The following is an 11,728-nucleotide window of genomic DNA, read 5'->3' as shown; positions in this document are numbered from 1 at the left end:
GCAGTTTTGACTGAGATAATATAGTTCTAATATGTTTTTTAAATTGCTAAAAGACTGTTAAATTGCAAATATAGAGTCTATATGCCATTAATGTTTTTTAAAAAATAAATCCCTGATTATATAATAAACTGTTTTGCTTACCTGTCACCCTTTGTATAATCAGTATATAGGTTGAAATAAAAATAATACACTTATTCAGATAAGAATTTTAGTTTCCTAAAATAGCTAAAATTCTTCACCAGGATTCTGAGGAACAGAAGCATCACAAGTAAATGTGCAGCAATTGAACTGAAATATCTTTCATATTTCTAATGGCTGGTGGTAATTTGGTTGGCTCCTGAGTGTCTATGACACTGATCAGTGCTCATGAGTTTTCCTTTTGCTTTGCCACACAATACCAGAGGATTACTTTTGCAGATGGAGGATAAATATTCTTTAGTCAAGGATATAGAAAATGAAGCTAAAAAGGAAGGTGAGAACTTTATAATATGATTTAAGCACATTTGCACTTCATCATCATTTACGTACTTCACTTCCTATACATTTCTAAGTAGTAATCTCTATTTTTGCCGTCAGGAATCTATGCATTGCAAACTCAGACTTGTACAAAATTATGAAATTTTGCTCCTTGAATTTTAAATGCAAAATCTGGCATTCTCATTTGCATGAGAGGAAATTTGTAGTTATAACCAACAGCCACATTTCTGTATGTTCAAAAACATATTTAACAACGAACAAAAAAGAATAATATTTGAACAAATCGAATGGTATGTTATTCTTAAACACAAATCAGTTTCATTTTTGCCTATTCCATCCTATTAATTATCTGGCATTTATATTCTTCTTTAGTGAACTTTGTTTCCTCACTATCTCTTATTTGCCATCATTCTTCAATCTTTGCCTGTGGATCTCTCACAATCTGGAGCACCTTCATCCTTCTTTTCTTTACTATTCAAGTTCTCCATATTTTATAAGATTGAACGCTTGTTTTCTTCATCCCAAAAGCCTTTCAGAAATATTTCAGTCCTATTTAAATTTGTTTTTGGCACCAGCTGACAATCCTGACAATCTCCTCTGAAAGTGAAAAGTGAAAGTCACTCATCTGTGTCCAACTCTTTGTGACCCATGGAATACACAGTCCATGGAATACTCCAGACCAGAATACTGGAGTGGGCAGCTGTTCCATTCTCCAGGGGATGTTCCCAACCCAGGGATCGATCCCAGGTCTCCCGCATTGCAGGCAGATTCTCTACCAGCTTAGCCACAAGGGAGGCCCAATTTTCTCTTTACTCCTTCTTAAGTTTTTTTACATATATACTTCTGTATAATAATAATAAGACTTTTCATGACACAGTCTATGTCTTATAATTTTTTAGTGTTTCCTATTTCACTAAACTAAGTGGTAAGAACAAAATTCAACAAATATTTTTTGAACTGAAATAAATGTATCTTAAAAATGCATCTTATATTAAAAAAAAAAAACTATGAAAAATGCTTTAAGACTCGGAGGAATAAAATTGACATGGCAGTATAATAGAGGCTCCCAACTAAATTCAGAGCTGCCACTATGATCACAGAAATTGTATACCCCAACAAGGAGGTTAATACACTCTATTTTGGTTACTTATTGCTGAATAATAATATCAACATTTAAAACCAACAACAGCCATTTATTATCTTTCATGGTTTTATGATTTGTCTGAACATATTGGGTGGATCTTCTGTTACATGAGGCATTGACTGGGGCTGCAGTCACCTGGCAGTTCCATTGAAACATCCAAGGTGACTAACTTGCATGTCTGACAGTTTAGTAACAGCTGTTGGCTGGGAACTCAGTTGAGAGTGTTGAGCAACAAGCCACAGTTCTCACCTGTGTGTGGTCCCTCCCTGTAGCTTTAGTAATAGCAGCGTCTCTCTCCCTATTAGTAGAGAGGATCTCTCTCTATAGACTGGATTTTTCACAGAATTACAATTAGATTTCAAAATGGAGTGTTGCAAGTGATTAAAGCAGAAACCACAAATCTCTTTAGGTACAACTTGAGAAGTTGTGGAATCACTACCACCAGATTCTGTTATATAAAGCAAGTAATAAGGTCAGACAAAAGAAGGAGATAGATGCTATTTCTTGACAGGAGGAATGGCAAAGAATTTGCTGGCATCTTTAATCAAAAAATCATCTCTTTGATTTTCAACTAAAATCCTGGATATTCATCAAGTGACTAATTAATTAGCTGATACTTTGAAACTAGGTTTTTCAACTTTTAAAAGTTAATGTAAATGACTGTACTGGATTTTCTATCTTGCAATGTTAAATTGCACTTAGATGATGAAAATATTATTTTTAGTGAGGAATATTTCATAATATTAATATGCCTTATCAAATTTGTATAAAGCAAGTATAATTACTTCTTCCTATACTTGTACTATCATATATATAACTTTTAATTTTTGTTCACTTTTCATCTGTCCACTGAAAAAGACAAATTGCCAGAATTTTCTTACAGATTGTGTAAAACAAATAGTAGTCCCAGATAATATGTCAATCTGCAGCATATACCATTAAAAGCTAGAATGACTTCAGGTCATTGCCTATTCTCTTTGTCTAGTTTGATGGATCTAGTTGACATTATTCTCTGAGATTCCCACAAAGTCTCCTAAGGTGATTTGATGTTAATAACTATGAGTTTCTGAAATGTTAGCATATAGTCTTAGTATAGAAACCACAGAAAACTGAAAGCACCATCAGAAGGTTTCAGTACTAAACTGAATCTAGCATATTTTATTGGAGTTAGAAGTACAAAGAAATTATGAATAGTAAGTTATCTGTGGTTTCTTTGAAAAAGACAACCATGGTGGATAGACTTAGAAAAACAGTGTTATTTTCATCAGCAACTACAAATACTGGTCTGTCTTAAATTTTCTTTCACACTGACCCTATGACATAAAAGGTACACTTTAGAGAAAAATATATGGATAGTTAAATTATAATACTTACATAATTATAAGATATATTTCTAGCTTAGGGAAACAGAAACACAGTAAACTACTTTTATAATTTGTACTATACTTTTATAATTTAGTTTTTTTAATTCTTCATTTTGAAATAAATTCAGACTTAACAAAAAAGTTGCAAAAGCAGTCAGCAGATTCTTATACACCTGACATTGTCTCCCAAAATGTTAAAGTCTTACATAACCACAGTATGATTATCTAAACCAGGAAATGAGCACTGATACAATATTGTTAAAAAACCTACAGGACTTATTTAAATATCATTAACTGTCCCAGTATCCAATCCAAGATCATAAATTGAATTTAGTTATCATGTCCATTTAGCTTCCTTTGGTCCTAGTTTCTTAAATTGAAGTCATTTCTACCTGATGAGAGAGTGAAAAGAAAGCCTTCTATAAATATATGTAATATTATCATTTTTAAAGTATTAATTCCCCTTTATGAATTAGGGTCAGAAAAAACTCCTGAAACTGTGCTCAGTTTCTTTCTATTCCCCAAAATAGCTTCTTCCAGATAATATCCAAGGTAACTCAAAAATTTCAAGGACACAAGTTTGGCCACTAGATGACAATAGAGTCCTTTTCTATTTGTCAGTATTTCTTTCAATCCTGCCGAGGTTTCCAGGTTAAGGATTAACACCAGTGGCATATTAACCAAAGACTTTATAATATTCTAATACTATTTGAATATGACACATTATACTAGAAGATTTAACGTTGTACAGATCACATTGTCTTATAATTAGCTGTTTTCATGTCTATCTCCTTACCACACTATGAAGTACTTAATGAACCTAGTCATCTCTTATTCTTATATTCGTGATATCAAATACTACCGCCAATATATAGTTGATTGTCAGTACATGCTTAACATATATATTGTTAGTCATTCAGTCATGTCTGACCCTTTGCTACCCCATGGGCTGTAGCCTGCCAGGCTCCTCCATCCATAAAATTCTCCAGGCAAGGATACTGAAGTGGGTAGCCATCCCTTCTCCAGGGGATCTTCCTGACCCAAAGATTGTGCCCAGGTCTCCTGCAGTGCAGGCTGACCATCTGAGTCACCCGGAAAGCACAATAAATTGGATAATGGATATTATATATATATGTATACTCATACATACATATATACCATTTTACCTTTAAAACAACTTTCAAACAAAATATGAATTAATAAATTGCCAAATGTTTTATGTATGCTCTATAAGATTTAATACTTTGCTATTCAACAGAATTGAGAATTATCTTTAAAACTGTTCTTTGCAGGTTGATTTGGAATTCTCTTTATTGGTCATTTGCACTGGAAAATAATACTTAGTAATTTTCTAGTCCTGTGTTGAAGGGTCTTCTATTTTTGGCTCATGCAATCCTCTTGATCATCTTTTAGCCAATAGTGACAATATAATCCAGGTTTAGACCAATTTAAATGTAAATAGAAGTACATTGTGAGTTCCTTATAGAACTTTTGCTTTTCTTACCTAGATGTCATCTTGTTCCTTCTTTCATCTTTCCATTGAAATATGTACAATAAGACTCCCTTATAATGAACTGCTGCATTAAGCATCTTGTGATCATGGGAGACACAAGTAAAAGCCAAAGACAACAACCATGGTTATAGGTCCACCTTTATTTAACTCCCAAAGAAATGGCAGCAATTGCTTTCATCTGAAATGTCTGCATATGAGGTGAATAAGCCCTATATGTTTCACTGTATCTGTGATTTCTGTTACCAAAAAACTTGATTCATTCCAAATGGATAATAAGTCTATAAGTAATTTGAAAGGAAAAGCTACTTTTTTTAAGTAACCAGTTTTTAAATTCTATGAAGCAAGTACCATGTTTATCTTCACCTTATATTAACTTTGTAATGACTAGTAGAGGGCTTCATACATATTAGAGGACTGAAAAACATTTGCTTAATTTATGAATAAATAATTTCTGAAATTTCTAGGTGAAGCTTATGTTAAATTGAAGTATTCTTTTTGAGATGGCCATCCTTATTCAGAAATTTAAAAAATAGATTTTCAGGAATAAAAAATACAAATGGACAACCACTGAATGGGAGAAATATTTTCAAATGATATGACTTTTAAGGGGCTAATATCCAACAATATAAACAGCTCATATATTCTACATTAAAAAAAAAATAAACCTGATTTTTAAAAAATGAGCAGGACTTTTCCATCAGTCCAGTGGTTGAGACTCCATACTTCCACTGCAGGGGGCATGGATGTGATCCCTGGTTGGGGAAGTTGGGCATACTGTGCAATGTGGGGGAAAAAAATAGGCAGAAGATCTGAATAGACATTTTTCCAAAAAGGATGTGCATAGGGTCAACAGACACTTGGCCTAATCATCAGGGAAATACAAATCCAAACCTTCATGAGATATGGTTGGCAAGGATGTGGAGAAAAAGAAACCCCCATGCACTATTGGAAAGAATGTAAGTTGGTGCAGCCACTGTGGAAAACAGTATGGAAGTTTCTCAGACAATTAAAAACAAAACTAGCACATGACCCAGAAATTCTACTTTGGCATAATTTGGAGTGAATTGGAGTATTTGGAGTAACTATCTGAAAATAAGCAAAAGCACCAATTTTAAAAGATACACACATCGCAATTTTCATAGCAGCAACTATTTACAGTTGCCAATATATGAAAGCATCTAAGTGTCCATCAACAGATAAATGGATAAAGAAGATGTGGTACAAATATACAATGGAATACTGCTGCTGCTGCTGCTGTTGCTAAGTCGCTTGAGTCGTGTCCGACTCTGTGCGACCCCATAGACGGCAGCCCACCAGGCTTCCCCGTCCCTGGGATTCTCCAGGCAAGAACACTGGAGTGGATTGCCATTTCCTTCTCCAGTGCATGAAAGTGAAAAGTGAAAGTGAAGTCGCTCAGTCGTGTCCGACTCTAGCGACCCCATGGACTGCAGCCTACCAGGTTCCTCCGTCCATGGGATTTTCCAGGCAAGAGTACTGGAGTGGGGTGCCATTGCCTCCTCCGAATGGAATACTACTCAGCCATAATAAAGAATGACATTTTGCCATTTGCAGCAACATGGTTGGACTCAGAGGGTTTTAATCTAAATGAAATAGTCATGTATAGTTTGAAATTAGAGTTTTCTCCTGATACATGGCCAGGAAGGGGATTTTAGGATCAGAGAGTAACTATGTTTAGTTTTTTAAGGAATCTCCATCCTATTCTCCAAAGTGACTGTACCAATTTACATTCCCATCAATAATATATGAAGGTTCCTTTTCTTCCACATCCTCTCCAGCATTTATTATTTGTAGATTTTTAGTGATGGCTGTTCTGACTGGTGTGAGGTGATCTCTCATTGTAGATTTGATTTGATGTCTCCAATAATTAGCAAACTTGAGCATCTTTTCATATGCTTATTGCTGTCTGTATGTCTTCTTTGGTGAGATGTCATTTTAGAACTTTTGCCAGTTCTAAATTGGGTTGTTTTCTAATTCTTGAGTTTTAAGAGATATTTGTAATTTTTTAATACCAGTACTTTATCAGCTATGTGTTTGCCAAAATTTTCTCCAAATCTGTGTATTATCTTTTTTTCTCCTAACAATAATTTTTTTTCCAATAAAAAAGTTTAAGGAACAATAATACAATTTTAAGCTGTATTTATTACTCATAGAGATTCTCCATAGCAATAAAAAATTACATAACTCTAATTATTTATATGACTAAGGCAATATAATATATAATATTAAATAATTCTCAACTATTTCTGGGGAAATTGTCTCCACTTATTTGAAATAATTTCTGAAAAAATGTATACCTATGTAGTGTTGGGTATTGGTATTGTTGATTAATGGAAGTAAAATGAATAAGTTTCTTCTAGAGATTTTTCAAATATAATGTTGCCATAACTGACAATTTGTTTATAACTATGAGAACTTCCTTGTTTCTAAGTGTATACACCACAAGCAGAGGCTTGCAACTTTTTTAGTGTTATGGAGTCACTAAAACAGTCATCTGTTTAGTGTCACAGATGAGAGCTATTTATTGATAAATAACCCATTTATTATTAAAATAAGAAATTCAATAACATAAAAAGAGTTAAGTCAATGTAATTTATATTAAGTGGTCCAATTATAGGTTGATTTTGATCAAGTACTGAGAATACAGCTATATTAGGCAGAATTCCCAGTTGCAAACAATCTACCTCTGGCAGATTTAAGCAAAGCAAACAAACTTATTCTAACACACTCATGGCACAATGTGACAAAAATGGATAATTATGACACAGGTTTTGTACTTTCTAATCTGTTGAAAAGAGTTGTTGCTAAGAAATTGCTGCAAATTATGAACTATATCACCCTTCACCTGTGAATCCGTGTGGGTCTGGTGTCTGGGTCTCATCTAAGAAGGTGAGGATAAGTGATGTGTATTGCTTCATAGAATGACTTTAAAATAGAGTAACTTCTTCATTCCTGTTTGTTCTTGCTTTAACTGCAGATGCTGACAGTCTTAGGGAGTGACAGAGTATCAAGATGGAAACAATCCAAGCTATCTACTAACTAAAAATCCTCGAAGTTCAGTGGCTTGATGAGAAATAAACTTCTATATTTTAAACCACTGAAGCTTTGAGTGGTTTATTCAAGCAGCTACAGTTACCTCAACCGATATATGAATAAATTTGCTGGAATTCTATATTATCAGGCTTAGAAAACTGGCAACAATAATAGAAAAGTGAAAGTGCAAGCCACAGCCAATTTTCACCACTGAATCAGTTGGGTGAAGACTCCTGTTTCTACAGCTGAACACTGGAAATTGTAACTTTGATTGCAACTAGCACTAGGCAGTGGGTATGGCTACTGGCTCTGTGGCCCTGGCACACCAGGATGCTTGAAGTTGCTACAGTCTCTGAAGCTATTATTAGAATTTGTTTTCCATCACCTTTAATTGATTATATAAATAACTTTTGACTCAAAGTCCCAGGTGAAATTGGACGAGCTTATCTAACATATAGATACAGTGTTCAGTATTGAAAATGTTGGAAAAGTGAGTGTCTGACCTTTTGGAGCATCTACAGTGAGGGGCAATCACTAAGTTTCTATGCTGGAGAGTAATCTGATTTTTAAGTTATTCAGATATGCACTAAACTAGCATTTAAGACATTAATTTTGAGAAGTATACTAGTTACCCATTGTATTTGTGTTAATTACTCAGTCGTGTCCAACTCTTTGTGACACCATGGACTGTAGCCCATCAATCTCCTCTGTCCATGGAATTCTCCAGGCAAGAATACTGGAGTGGGTTGCCATTTCCTTCTCTGGGAAACTTCCCAACCAAGGGTTCAAAACCAGGTCTTCTGCCTTCCAGATGGATTCTTTACCATCTGAGCCACCTGGAAAGTCCCAGTTACCCATTACTGCACAACAAATTAATCTCCAAAAATCAATCCCCTAAATGAAGGACTAAAACAGTAAAAATTAGTATCTTACAGTTTTTGTGAGTTAGGAATTCATGAATAACTTGGTTGACTGGACATGGCCTCTCATGAGAGACCTGATAGGGGCTGCAGGTATCTGCTGACTAGACAGGAGACAGAGGATCTTCTCATAAGATGGGTCATTCATAGGGCTTTTGGCATAATACATAAGTGGATCTCCTCATAGTATATCAAGTGACCTCATGACACAGCAGCAGGCTTCCCCCTAGCCACATAATCCAAGACAGAACAAGAAGTAAATGCCATCATTTCTATTATGCCTTAAACTTCTAAATTGTACACCATCACTTCTGTCATATTTTATAGGGCACACAAGCCAATTATGACACAATATCAGAGAGAACTACACAATGATGTGAATATCCAGAGTCAGGGATCATGGGGGTCACTTTGAAGAGTGACCGTCACAAGAAAAGTGGACTTTATTATGCCACTACATACTTCAGTTTTCACTACAGAATTTTAATTGTAGAAGCAGTAAGTTTCAAAGAAGAGGTAACTTTATTGATTCGGGTACTACCAAATATTTTTCTGAGTTTAACTCTTTAATTGCTATATCTACTGATTTCTGGGATTCCAGTCAATTTGGGGGCTGGGAGGTGTGTGTGGAGATTAGCTTCTTTCAGCTCTTAAGAAAGACTACCAAGGAAAAAGGGAGCAGCTGAGTCTCTTCCTCACCACTCTGGTCCTACTGTGTGCCTGGCCACTTCTTGTCCCATATCCTGCCTCGCCTGTCTCATGGTGACCAGAGTAAGGTAGCCATAATCCTGATGCTGGCAAGACAACTGAATCAGGATAATCATCTCAAAGAGTCCCAAGCATAGACACAGCCTCTGATTCCACCCATCAGGTTTCTGTGAGAGAAAGGCTACTTGTTAGAGGTTGAAACTGATTTACCTTGTAGGTATAAAGTGCATTTTCTTCATCCAAGTAAGCTTCATTGCTTTCAGCTAATTGTAAACCCCAGGATTGTTGTCGTTGTTTTGTGTTTTTTGATAGATGAGGGTTACTACCAGGGTAGAAAATTTGTTTGAAATTGAAGTTCCTGATGTGTATAACATGGTGCCTCCCACAGTGAGATGCTTCATCAGGTTACAGCAAGTTATAGCACCCCAACATCACAGAGACAGGTAAAATATGTCTAGGTTTATTGAGAGAGTGTTTGATTGACAGCACTGGCTGGGCTCTCAGGAGGACATTGAGGAATGTTGTTTGGAGATTCAACTCATTGTTAACTGATCTTTTGCATTTTGATTATCCACCAAATATTGAAGCTGCAGAACCTCATTTGCAGGACAAGGATGGCTTCCAGAATAAAGTTGAAGACAGCATGAAGTTTTGTGCCAGAGGATATGAGAAGACTACAGCATTCTGTACTGTGTGTTATAAGTTTGTCTCCACCTGAAACAAAAAGGAAGCCTCTTCCCCAGTCCTCAGGCTCCCCTCAGTCCCACTGGGTCCTCCAGAGTCCTGTGAGTATGTTGTTTTGAGGAAGAACCTCTTCACACAGCCTGTGGTAGATAGAGAGTTCCACATAAATACAGCAAGATAATGTGTTTGGGGTTATCAAGAGTTATCCACTTACCTTAACATGTTTACCTTTTTTGAAGCTGTGCTGTATAGGTTGCTGATGAGATTCTTGAGAAGTCGTCATGAACTCAGAATTGAGGCTAAAGCATGCTGCTTTCTCTTTTCCCAGAGTCAGTCCCAAAGTCAGTCTCATGCACAGGTGATGCTACTGATGTGCTCAATGTAGCTTGCAGATGGGTGATTAGAAACTCATTACAAACTGTGAATGGATGCAAAAATCTTAGCTCCTTTCTGGAATGCCTAGATGTTATGAAACTGCCCAGTCACCATAAATCTCTTTCTGAAGTGCATATTTTCTTTAATATAAGTATATTTTGGAATAGATTTGGACTTTATATTATTTAATAATTTAACAATTTTTTTCTATTCTTATTTAATTTGTATTTTCATTGTGTAGAGCAGACAGAAAGATGCTGAGTCAAACAACTATTGAAGAGAAATACAAAGAAAATATCAAGGAAAAAATGACTGGCAAAAGCACTGCTATACCTTCACATTTCCAAGGCAGGATCAAGCAAATGGGCTGTGAGAACTGGTAAGAATGAAAGGATAAGATGAGAAGTTGATGCTGTTTGGTTGTCAGCATGAGAATTGCTAAGACTTAGATGCCAATGTCTGAGGGAAGAAAAATACAGAAATATGCTGAGTATCCAAGGCAAATGATGTGCATTCAGGTCCAGGTACCTTCTTGGACTTTCCTGATGGAAAGCATGCATATTTGGAAAATATCAGCAGAGGAAAGAGTGTTTACCTGGAGCAGAGTGAACAAGGAAAAGTGCAAAATGATATAAGCCATAAAGTGGAATTGGGGACCAAATCATTTAGGTTTTTATAGGCAATTATAAAGACACTGGATTTTACTTTGATATGAGGATTTTTAAGGGTTTTAAGTAAATGAAAAACATTAAAAAAAAAAAAAAAAACCTTTAAGGAATAAAGAGTGAATGTAGAGAAATAGAATAAGAAGGCAATACAATGAAAGAGGCAAGAAATGATGGTTGGTTGAACTATAATAGTATCTTAAAAGTTGGTAAGGAAAGATCAATACTGGCTATAAACTGATGGTAGACAACATACTTCTGAATTGGATGTGAAGTATGTGAGAAACAGATAAGCCACAGATGATGTCAGGATTTTATCTTGAGCTCCTAAAGTAAGGGAAAATTTTTTTAAAGAAAGACCGTTCATTATTAGTGGTGGGAGAATCAAGAGATTGTTTTTGAACCTGTTACATTATTTAAGCAAGCTAAACATCAAGCTAAACATTCTTTTATTTGGGCTTCCCAGGTGGTGCTAATGGTAAAGAATCCATCTGCCAATGTAGGAGACATGAGATGTGGGTTGCATCCCTAGGTTGGGAATATATCCTGGAGGAGAGCATGGCAACCCACTCTGGTATTCTTGCCTGGAAATTTTCATGAACAGAGGAACCTGGCAGGCTACAGTACATGGGGTCACAAAGAATTGAACATGACTCAAGCAACTTAGCACACATGCAAACATCCAGGGGAATTTTGAATAGGCAATTTGATGTACCAAACCTGTACATTCTGAGATGTAGAGGAATCAAATATGTGGTTGGGAAAGAGACAGGGTGGTATCTCAGAAGCCAAATGTAGAAAGTGAGTCAATAAAATGGAACTATCAA

General features: G+C 35.7%; 1 pseudogene; it reads left to right on the top strand.

The window, feature by feature from the left end:
• The first annotated feature begins 417 nt into the window (after window positions 1-417).
• On the top strand, window positions 418-10,033 carry LOC100139622 (NEDD8-conjugating enzyme UBE2F-like; annotated as a pseudogene).
• Window positions 10,034-11,728: the final 1,695 nt, after the last annotated feature.

Source organism: Bos taurus, chromosome 3, assembly GCF_002263795.3.
Source record: "Bos taurus isolate L1 Dominette 01449 registration number 42190680 breed Hereford chromosome 3, ARS-UCD2.0, whole genome shotgun sequence".
Taxonomy (NCBI): Eukaryota; Metazoa; Chordata; class Mammalia; order Artiodactyla; family Bovidae; genus Bos; species Bos taurus.
The sequence above is the reverse complement of the archived record's forward strand: the minus strand, read 5'-3'. Positions and strand labels throughout refer to the sequence as shown.